The following is an 8,312-nucleotide window of genomic DNA, read 5'->3' as shown; positions in this document are numbered from 1 at the left end:
CTGCCACCTTTCTAATGCTTTCCACAGCCCTTGGCCCCAACTGCAGAGAGCACAGGATCAATTGTGCTGGGAGATCACCCTCTGGGGCTCAGCTCCAGCTCCTGTGCTTGACTCTGATCCCATCACTTTACCTCTTTGGAGTCTCAGTTTCCCTGCCAGTAAAACAGTTCCTATTCCTACAGCTCTGTACAAGATTATGGGGCTCCGGCTGACTGTAAGCCCCATATCAAACTTAGAAACTGGTACCCCAGGGGTTCAGATGCAGCCTGCAGCCTGAATCCATTTGGCTGACATGTTTTTCCTTATATATTTGAATTACATTTTCCAGTTTTTTAAAAATTGAGGTGAAATCGACATAATATAAAATTAAGCATTTTATTTATTACCTTTTTTTTTTTTCCCCAATAGAGACAGGCTCTTGCTATGTTTCCCAGGCTGGTCTTGAACTGGCCTTAAGTGATCCTCCTGACTCAGCCTCCCAAAGTTCTGGGATAACAGGCATAAGCCACTGCACCTGGCAAAAATTAAGCATTGTTTGTTTGTTTTTGTTTTGTTTTTCCTTTTTTTTTTTTAAAGACCAACTCTCACTCTGTCACCCAGGCTGGAGTGTAGTGACGCGATCTTGGCTCACTGCAACCTCCGCCTCCTGGGTTCAAGAGATTTTCCTGCCTCAGCCTCCTGAGTAGCTGGGATTACAGGCATGTACCACCATGCCTGGCTAATTTTTGTATTTTTAGTAGAGATGGGGTTTCACCATGTTGGCCAGGCTGGTCTCAAACTCCTGACCTCAAGTGATCCTTCTGCCTCGGCCTCCCAAAGTTCTGGGATAACAGGCATGAGCCACTGTGCCTGGCAAAAATTCAGCATTTTAAAGTGAACAATTCAGCGGCATTTAGAATATTCACAATCTTGTGTAACCATCGCCTCTATCTGGTTCCAAAACACTTTCACTACTCCAAAAGGAAACCCGTTACCCAGCACTTATTCACTCCCATACCCTCATCCCTCCAACCCCTGGCAACCCTCTCGTCAGCTGTCCGTCTATGGATTTGCCTATTCTGGACATTTCATATAAATGGAATCATACAATGTATGACTTTTAGTGTCTGGCTTCATTCACTTGGCATAACCTTTTCAAGATTCAGTTACATTGTAGCATACATGATGACAGACATTTGGGTTGTTTCCACCTCCTGGTGATCATGAACAGCGCTGCTAGGAACATGCATGTAGATGTACTTGTCTTCATGTAGAGTACCTGCTTTCAATTCTTTTGGGCATATACCTAGGAGTGGAATTGCTGGGTTATATGATAAGGCTATGTTTAACTTCTTGAGGAACCTCCAAACTTTTCCACAGTGAGTGGGTCACCTTACTTTCCTACCAGCAATGTACAAGGGTTCCAACTGCTCCACTTCCTCATCAAAATTTCATATTTTCCATTCTATTTTATTATAGCCATCCTAGTGCGTGTGATGTGGTACCTCATTGTCGTTCAGTTAGATTTTACTATGTCAAATAAAAAGATTTCCAATAAAAATCCAGTTTCACAGTTTCTCTTGGAAAAGGAAGTATCTGTCAACATCGGGACCACATTCGGGCGGAGGCATCCTCTGAAGCTACCAGGCAGCAGCCCTCCCATGGAGCTGGGACATCCCTTTCCTGTCCTCCCCAAGCCCCACCCCTCTAATGTCTCCCCCATGGCTGAGTTGGCTACCACTTCTCATCACACGCCGCTATTGTTTTTCTTAAAGAAGAAGCCAGCCCCCGTGTCTCCATCAAAAGGGAGGAAAAGAAATACAGACTTGGGGGGGCCCTGGGTTTCTTAAATATAGAAAGGCCCATCATTATTTGTGGAAGTGTTTAGTATGCGCCTGGGTCATTCGCTCATTTCCGCCACCTGGTCCTTGTGGGCGTCTGAGTGGGTGACACACACACAGCCAGCCCTGTCCCCACTCCTTCCTCAGCGGGGCCATGCGGACCGTACCCTTCTCCTTCTCCCCAGGCGGATGCACTTGGTCCAGCCTGGGCTCTCCTGGGGGCTTATTAACCATCCGTTCCTTCTGCTCGGCCCTGTCTGCTTAATTCTTGACTTGCACAGCTCCAATTCCCCTCCAGGTCTGGGCTTAGGGCGGTTTTCTCTGCACTCTTTCTTGAAGCTCAGCGTGGATCCAGGGGCCCTGCTGCGCATGCTCACAGGACCTGGACTCCGCCCAGCCCTGGGCGCCACTGTCACTCATTAATCCCTTTCCTGATTCCTCCCCTCTTTGCAAAATTTGGACCCCGGGTGGGCGCCTTCGTAGAATCACACTTCTCAGTTTATGCCACACATTCACTATTTGTCTGTTCAAGGCCCCCCTTGTGCCTTCTTGTATTATTTTTCGCCTGCGTCTGCTGTTAGCATTTCTCACTGCCTCCCACAAGCAGTGACTCCAGTATCTTCAAAATAAATCCTTCCAACCCACTTTCCAATGCTTATGAAACATATATAGTCTTGCTCTGTGAGTGTATATTTTAAATTTATGTCCATGGTATTGTGTCATCAATCTCAGTCTAGTTCCTACTTTTTTCATTTCACACTGTATTTTTAAGCTCTATCCATGATGATGCATGCAAATTCAGGGTATTGTGTATTATTTCATCATCTGCATGTTTCAAATCTGGCTGACTCATTTCCTCTAGTCATAGACATGTAGGTCACCTTGGGCTCCTTGCTGGGACAAACTTGGCCACCACCAACATTCTCACACATGTCCTCTTATGATCCTATTCAGGAGTTTCCCCAGGATACACACCCGGGAGAGGGGTTGCCATGTCACAGATTGTTATGGGTTGGATTGTGTCCCCTGCCAAAGATATGTTGACGTCCGAATTCCCAACACCTCAGAATGTGACTTTGTTGGGAAACAGGGTCATTGCAGATATAATTAGTTAAGAGGAGGTCATACTGGATTAGAGTGGGCCCTTGATCCAATATGACTGGTGTCTTTCTAAGAATAGGGAAAACAATGGGCGGACAGAGGCACACAGGGAGAAAGGCCATGTGGTGATGGAAGCAGAGAGTGAAGAGACGCAGCTACAAGCCAAGGAACACCAAGAATTTATGGCCACCATTGGAAGCTAGGAAGAGGCAAGGAAGGATTCTACCCAGGGACTTAGAGACAGCATGGCCCTTCTGGCCTGTATCTTAGGTCTGCATCTTTAAATTTCTCTGAACATCTGCAACTTAGAACTTTCTCTCAGTGATAAGTACTGGTAATGTGATTCATGTTCATATACAAACTATATTCACCCATTCATCTATCCATTCATCCATCCTTCTGTTCATCCATCCAGCCATCCTTCCATTTTCATCCATCCATCTATCATGCATCATTTTATCCATCCATCCATCCATTCATTTGTCCATCTATCCACCCATCCATCTGTTCATCCATCCATCTATCCATCCATCTATTCATCCAATCAGCCATCCCTCTATCATATCCATCTGTTTATCATCCACCCACTTACCCATCCATCATCCGTCCATCTATCCCTCTGTCTATCCATCCATCTATTAATCTGCTAATCCATCCATTCATTTGTTCATCTATCCATCCATCCACTAATTCTACAAATTCTTACTGAGTACCTGCTCGGTGCTGGGGCAGAACAAGATGAACAGGTCTTTGTCTTCATGGAACTCATCACTGGTAGGGAAGACAGACATTAAACTTAGTTAGGAGTTATGAGTAGGAATTAGTTATAGCCCATCACTGTGGCTCACTTTGAGGCCAGCCTCCATCAGTTTGCTAAGAAAGGGGCATACCAATATACACTCCATAGAAGAGATGAACAATTATACAAGAGAATAATGTATAGAATGCCTAGAATGCCTCAAGCATCCCCCCCAGAGGAAAAATAAAATAAAACAAAACAAAAACAAAAGTAATTGCATAAATCCATCCATTTTTGCCATTATTTAAAAAAATCCCACACGTTAGTAACTCAGGCAGCAAAAACAAAGGAAACAGCTCCACTTTGCATTTACCTGGTTCCAGTCTTTCTGGGAGACTAAAAGATGTAGAGGCTTCTCTTATTTATCCTAGAACATGGCTATGAAGTAGTAAAGGTGGATCCTGACAGATGAGGCAGCAAAGAAGCCGAGAGGTCACGCCACCTCCCAAGGTCATGCAGCTAGATGGAGAAAGAGATGAGGGTGGAAAACGGGCTTCATGTCTCTTGGTCCACTGCAAAACACATGATAGCCAGACCAGAGAGGAATCGCTTTTCTCCGTAATTGGAAATACCACCGAGAGCTAATTTCTCCCCAGTAGATCCACAGGGCAGAGAAGAGCACTTGACCTAGAGTCTTGTTAGGAGGGTGGTCTGTCATGCAGACTGCGAAACAATCAACCAGCCATCATATTTCCATTTCTCTTGGGCCGTTTCTGTCTGGAGAGAGAGAGAGCCCCAGTCAAAGCTGGGAGAGCCAGCGTGCAATGCATCCACTCAGGGCTGTTAATAATTGGGTTTTACGGATGCCCAGATTCACAGGCTATAGCTTAGTGCCTCTCCATCGATTTAACTATCATTTCAGGTCCATAGCTCACAGCTAGAAACCAACCTACATAAAACCCCACATTAGGACGCTTCCCTTCTTGTTTAGGACACTGCTTTCCATTAGGAAAACCAAACTACTTAGCGGAGAGCTTGATGGATGAGGCTGACGTTATAATCTCACTGAACAATTACAGGGCTGTCCTATTAGCGGGAGACACCCCAGTACACACATAAGATTTGGTAGACGAGATCTGTTGAACATTGAGGGGAGCCGGGAAGACAGAGTGCAGGTGGGCAAGCTGTGAATGAGCCAACTCTATCCTCAGAAGTCCCTAGAGGATTGTGTGTCAGAGACCTCTTCCTGATTTAATTTCAGAGTCCAAACAATGAAAATTAGTGACTGAAAAAGTATTTATTGAGTGCCTACTACATCTGTCTAGATCCTGGCTTAGCCAGTGGAGAAATTTACAAGGGGTGTAAATGACAATCCCTGCCCTCGTGGAACTTTCAATCTATTTAAGAAGGTAAATAAATAGATACGGATGATAGATTATACATAGAGGATAGAGAATAGATAGATAGGTAGGCATGCAGGTAGGAAGACAGGTAGATTAGAGGATTAGAGAGAGAGAGAGAAATAACCAATTGTCATAGCAGGTGGTGCTCATTTCCAACTAAATGATACCAAAATTAAACATGATAGAGCAGATTTAGCAGATAGGTGGCCCTTTCCCTTCCCTCACCAATGCTGGATATCCCTAATTATTTATGGCATCCATTATGGGTCGAATTGTGTCTTCCCCACTACCCCCACCCCCTGTCCCATCAAAAGATAAGTTAAAATCCTAACCCCTGGTACCTATGAATGTGGTTTTTCCAATGTAATCAAGTGAAGATGAGGTCATGAGGATGGACCTTAATCCAATGGCTGGTGTCCTTATAAGGAGAGAGAGATGTTTTAAATTTTATTATTATTTTTATATTATTGAGACAGAGTTTTGTGGCCCAGGCTGGAGTGCAGTGGAGCAATCTTGGCTCCCTGCAACCTCTGCCCCATGGGTTCAAGCGATTCTCCTGCCTCAGTCTCCCAAGTAGCTGGGATTATAGGCACTCGCCACCCCACCCGGCTAATTTTTTGTATTTTTAGTACAGATGAGGTTTCACCATGTTGGCCAGGCTGGTCTCGAACTCCTGACCTCAAGTGATCTGCCTGCCTCGCTCTCCCAGAGTGCTGGGATTACAGGCACGAGCCACCATGCCCAGCTGGAGAGGGAGATTTGAATACAGACACACACACAGAGGATAAGGCCATGTGAGGACACAGACACAGAGGGAAGACAGCTGTGTAAAGATGGAACCAGAGGTTGGAGTGATGCAGACACAAACCAAGGAACTCGAGATAAAACATATTTTCTAGCCTTGGTCTAAGTTCAGAAGGTGGTCAAGTGAGGCTTCCTGGTAAGATGGGCTGAGCTAGACGTTGAAAGGTAGATTGGATTCTGATGGGGGAGCATGGGTACCCAGTAAGGCAGTATTTTGAGACAGGTCAATTGTTATCCATTTCCGTCTTCCGTCCAGGGACCTCTTAGCTGATCTAGCAGCACCAGTTCATGGACATTGGTGAGGTCACCTAAGGGCAGGTGTGTAGACATCTGCTTTGTAGACACGCAACAGAGCACACACATGGAGCGCGCGCACACACACACGCATACACACAGAGTATATCTATTCTAGGCATGCTCATTAGCAACTAACTTTAATCATCCTTAGCGCTTGCATCTCAAATACCAAATACTTTGGTGTGTGCTGTCTATGAACACACACCAAAAATAGTTCTGGGTAGATGAATGCCTGAGCCAAGAGGCTGGCTGATTGCAATTTGAGTCGAGTGAGTGAAGTCACTGCCTCCCGGATCCCTTCAGTGCCGCCAAGGCAGGAATCTTAACGCAGGATATCAATAACTAACTAACCTGAACCGCCCCCAACCAGCCACATGCAGCTGACCGCTCTGGGTGGGAGAACGGATGCTCTGTCTCCAGTCCTTGGACAGGATGTGTCTGCCTGAGAGTCAGACCCTGTGGCTGAAATCTGCTGCTTAGCTCAGAGACACGGTCAGACCACCAGGGATGCGGCAGTTCTTGCAGTTAGGTATTCTGTGGTTGTAAATGAAAGAGTGGCGTGAGTGTCAGTGAAAAGGAGAAGTTGACAGGCCCCTTTGCCATCTGCCTGTCTTTCCTTCCTCATTCCCAGGTACCTGATGCTGGCTGCTGACTCGATATATTCAGCCTGACAAGGAGAAAAGGAAAAAAAAAAAAAAGAAGGAATTACAGGAGTGTTCAACCCTCTCCCCACCCACCATCCACAAGTAGAAGGACCCAGTGTCATTTTGTAGCGGGATAAATGCACCCCCACAAATATATCCGTGTACACCCACCCTTCCTCAGAATCTGTGAATAAGAACTTATTTGGGAAAATGGTCTTTGCAGATGTAATTAAGTTACGGTTCTCGAAATGAGATCATCCCAGATTATCTGGGTGGGCCTTAACTCCAACGCGACAAGTGTCTTTGGAAGAGACACAGACAAGAGAGGCCAGGGGAAGGCCACGTGGAGACAGAGGCAGGGATTGGGGTGACGCAGCCACGACCCAAGGAATGCTAAAAGCCACCAGAGGCTGGAGGAGGCGAGGAACTGAATTGAATCTCAGGGAGAGCCTTTGGAGGGGGCGTGGCCCCGCCGCTACCTTGATTTTGGACTTCTGGCCTCCAGAACTGTGGGGACATCGATTTCTATGGTTTTAAGCCCCCAAGTTTGTGATAATTTCTTATGGCACCCCTGGGAAATGAATACACTTTCCTTGCTGCATGGATGGAAAAGTGGGCTAAGTGAAAAAAAATATTGGAGAAGCCAACAGGATTTGAAGAATACTAATAACAGTAACAACAATGGATTACATGTATTGAGTGCTTACCATGTGCCAAGTACCTGCCCAAGTTAGACAGTGACAGGACTAAATTTAAACTCAGCAAGTTGTGCCCCGAAGCCCGTGTGCTTAACCAGCCTCCCTGCACTCCCAGGAAAGAGTGGAAGTTATATTTGGAAGGGGAAGAGAGAAGTGAGATTTGAAGGAGAGTTTGAAGGAATTTAATAGAGATTTTGGAGCCAACTGCCATGGAGGTGAGATCTAAACATTCAAAAGTTTTGCTTTACTTTATATAAATTGGAATTTTTTTTTTTGGTGTTCCCAGAGAAATGTAAAGATTTCAAGTGCTCTCCAGTTTATATATATATATATATATATGTATATGTGTGTGTATATATATATATATATATATATATATATATCTTTTTTTTTTTTTTTTGAGACAGAGTCCTGCTCTGTCTCCCAGTCTGGAGTGCTGGAGTGCACTGGCACCATCTTGGCTCACTGCAACCTCTGCCTCCCAGGTTCAAGCAATTCTCCCGCCTCAGCCTCCCTAGTAGCTGTGATTACAGGCGCACGCCACCACACCTGGCTAATTTTTGTATTTTTAGTAGAGACGAGGTTTCACCTTGTTGGCCAGGCTGGTGCTTGAACTCCTGACCTCAAGTCATCAGCCCACCTTCGCCTCCCAAAGTGCTGGGATTGCAGGCATGAGCCACCCCACCTGGCCCCCCAAAAAATTATTTTATTTTATTTTTGACATAACGCAGTGCTGAGACTGGAGCACGGGGTACCTGAGTTTTATGTGGGTTCCTTTTTCACTCATTTGACCTTCATCCATTGAG

At 45.5% G+C, this 8,312-nt stretch overlaps 1 long non-coding RNA gene across 2 annotated transcripts; it reads right to left on the bottom strand.

The window, feature by feature from the left end:
* Positions 1 to 350: 350 nt before the first annotated feature.
* LOC129525871 (uncharacterized) lies at positions 351 to 7,866 on the bottom strand. Of its 2 annotated transcripts, XR_010129272.1 has the most exons (5): positions 6,800 to 7,866; positions 6,516 to 6,698; positions 4,034 to 4,437; positions 3,635 to 3,692; positions 351 to 514 (listed from the first exon to the last, which is right to left on the bottom strand). It is a non-coding gene; the product is annotated as an uncharacterized lncRNA (long non-coding RNA). The 2 variants fall into 2 exon arrangements; XR_010129271.1 differs by having other exon boundaries at positions 6,516 to 7,866.
* Between the last annotated feature and the right edge of the window lie 446 nt (positions 7,867 to 8,312).

Source organism: Gorilla gorilla, chromosome 10, assembly GCF_029281585.2.
Source record: "Gorilla gorilla gorilla isolate KB3781 chromosome 10, NHGRI_mGorGor1-v2.1_pri, whole genome shotgun sequence".
In the NCBI taxonomy this organism is placed as follows: Eukaryota; Metazoa; Chordata; class Mammalia; order Primates; family Hominidae; genus Gorilla; species Gorilla gorilla.
Note: the sequence above shows the minus strand (reverse complement) of the source record. Positions and strands in the feature narration are given on the sequence as shown.